Genomic DNA, 2587 nt, shown 5'->3' with positions numbered 1-2587 from the left:
ATTAGGAAAGAAATTGTAACATAATCAAATTGCATTTTTATGGAAAGTACTACATTTTTCTCTAAATAAAATTCAGTAACAAAATTTTATTTGCTTTCCCCCCAAAATGCCTTTCCAAATTGATTTTTCAGAAAAAATTGTGGGAAAATGACATGGTTAAGGGGAAGAAAGGTCTAGATTAGAGGCATCCGACCCAAGCATGGCGTGGTTATGACTGGGGAGCTCATGATACCTAGGGCTCAGAGCTTCCCTAGCACCTCCGGCTAGTTAACTCATCTTTCACGGAGCTCCCTGGAAGATGGCATAAATCCTGAGCTGCCCCTGCTGGGGTGGAGGGAACGTGACAGCAAAGGATGGCTTGTTCTTTCTGAGTCATTCCACAGTAATGGAGCAGCACGCAGGTGTTCAGAGGAAAATTATTAGAAGCTGCAGCTATGAGGGTTAGAGTGTGGAAATTGCTGGAGGAGATGATGTGCAAATTACCATCTCTATGGGCAAAGGCTTGCAAAAAGGATTTTAAGCTGCTCCATGCATAGCCCTGAAACATTCATATGGAAAGTAAAAAAATCAGTTTGTCCTGCTATTGTTTGCCCTACATCTTTATGTTTGGAAACATCTGGATCGTCACTGGAATTTATCATCCCCCCAGATGCTTTATATTCCCTCCATGCGGTCAGCTGTATGTATAAGTGGGAACTGAACGTGATTTATTCTTTTTCTAATAACTATAATCAACCACCAGGTTTTCAGTAGCTGTCATCAACCATCAGGTAGTTATTGATCTCTTATACCAGGCATACGGACAGTAAGAGAGACATATGTCATGATCCTTCTCTCAAGGCAAGTGGCATCTCGTGTGAAAGACAAAATCAGTCAGCATGGCATACTTCACATTTGGTTCTCGCTGTTGTCCTAACTGGGCGTATGGTAGGAACCAGGGAAGCCTGGTTGTTTTGAAGGAGGACAACTGACCTTATGAATATGGAATTTAAGATAGTGGATGGGAGGAGGGTCCCTTTATGTTAGGGGAAGAAGATGGGCCTGTTCACAGCAGGGCCAGGTTTCCCCCGTCCCACATCGGGGTTACCAAGGACGCCTAGGTCTCTTCCTCAGGGCCATGGCAGACTCGAAGCAGCTGGTGCCGGAGTTAAGCGGGGCAGAGAAGATGGGCGCTGAGACCGAGTGTTTTGAGGAGCTGCTGCTGCAGGCCTCCAAGGAGCTCCAGCAAGCACAGACAAGCAGACCAGAATCTACACAGATCCAACCGCAACCTGGTTTCTGCATAAAGACCAACTCATCCGAAGGGAAGGTGTCTGTCATCAACATCTGTCACTCTCCTTCCAACCCTCCTCCGGCTGACGTGACTGAGGACGAGCTGCTTCAAATGCTGGAGGAAGACAAAGCCGGGTTTCGCATCCCCATGAGTCTGGGAGAACCTCATGCCGAACTGGATGCAAAAGGCCAGGGTTGTACCGCCTACGACGTAGCGGTCAACAGCGACTTCTACCGGAGGATGCAGAACAGCGATTTCTTGCAAGAGCTCGTGGTCACCATCGCCAGGGAGGGCCTTGAGGACAAATACAGTCTGCAGCTGAATCCAGAGTGGTGCATGTTGAAGAAACGGCCTTTCCTGGGCTCCATCTCCCAGCAAAATATCCGCTCCCAGCAGCGTCCTCGGATCCAGGAGCTGGGAAACCTGTATACTCCTGACTCTCTGAGACCTGAGGAACGCCGGGAGAAGCCTCACCTGAACCTTTGGCTGGAAGCCCCTGACCTCCTCTTGGCTGAAATTGACCTCCCTGAACTGGATGGAGCTCTGGGGCTGTCGCTGGAGATTGGGGAGAACCGCCTGGTGATGGGGGGCCCCCAGCAGCTGTACCGTCTGGATGCCTATATCCCCCTGCGGATCAGCTCCAAGGAGAGCAAGGCAGCCTTCCATCGGAAGAGAAAGCAACTGATGGTGGCCATGCCCCTTCTGTCGGTGGCTTCTTGACTGGGTTTCTTTCTCTGTTTCCAGGTGGAGAGAAGAGGCTGGTGGGGGCTTCTCTGAAATTGCAATAAAAGATTTTTGCCTTTAAAAAAAAAAAAAGGAGGAGACCCCTAGCCTTGCTATGGCTGTGGTTGAATTTTGGGGACTAAGGAATGGGGTGGGGCCAGATGGACAGGGACCTGAATCGCTAAAGAAAAACGTTTTCCTTTTATTTAGGGGCCTGTGGTTCCCAATGAGCGGCTCAGAGTTTGTGCGGGGCTCGGGGCGGGGGGAGGAGGGTGCGGGTCCTCCCATCCTTAATCACAGCACTGTCTGCAGATGGAATAAGCTTTCACACATGTACTCACATCTGTACTTGAATCCACGGAGGCTGTTGTGAAAAGGATGTAGTTTTATTGAAAAGATTCATGAAATTTGGACTAGCTGTTTGGCACTCTGAATTGTCTTAAGCAATGTTTCCACATAGGTAATTACTTTCAAGTTGAGGAGTCTGTGTCACCTCAAGGTAGGGCACTGCTGCTTCAGGTGGCATTGGCACCGGGAGTGTTTGGTCAAGGAAGGGGGGGTGGTCCAAGATGGGCTCTAAGGTGCCGTGGT

General features: G+C 49.3%; 1 pseudogene; it reads left to right on the top strand.

The window, feature by feature from the left end:
* The first annotated feature begins 1117 nt into the window (after positions 1–1117).
* On the top strand, positions 1118–2081 carry LOC114209588 (PIH1 domain-containing protein 1 pseudogene; annotated as a pseudogene).
* The last annotated feature ends 506 nt before the right edge of the window (positions 2082–2587 follow it).

This window comes from Eumetopias jubatus, unplaced genomic scaffold (assembly GCF_037043125.1).
Source record: "Eumetopias jubatus isolate StellerSeaLion01/CBP00866 unplaced genomic scaffold, mEumJub1_p1.0 scaffold_5, whole genome shotgun sequence".
Lineage (NCBI taxonomy): Eukaryota > Metazoa > Chordata > Mammalia > Carnivora > Otariidae > Eumetopias > Eumetopias jubatus.
The sequence above is the reverse complement of the archived record's forward strand: the minus strand, read 5'-3'. Positions and strand labels throughout refer to the sequence as shown.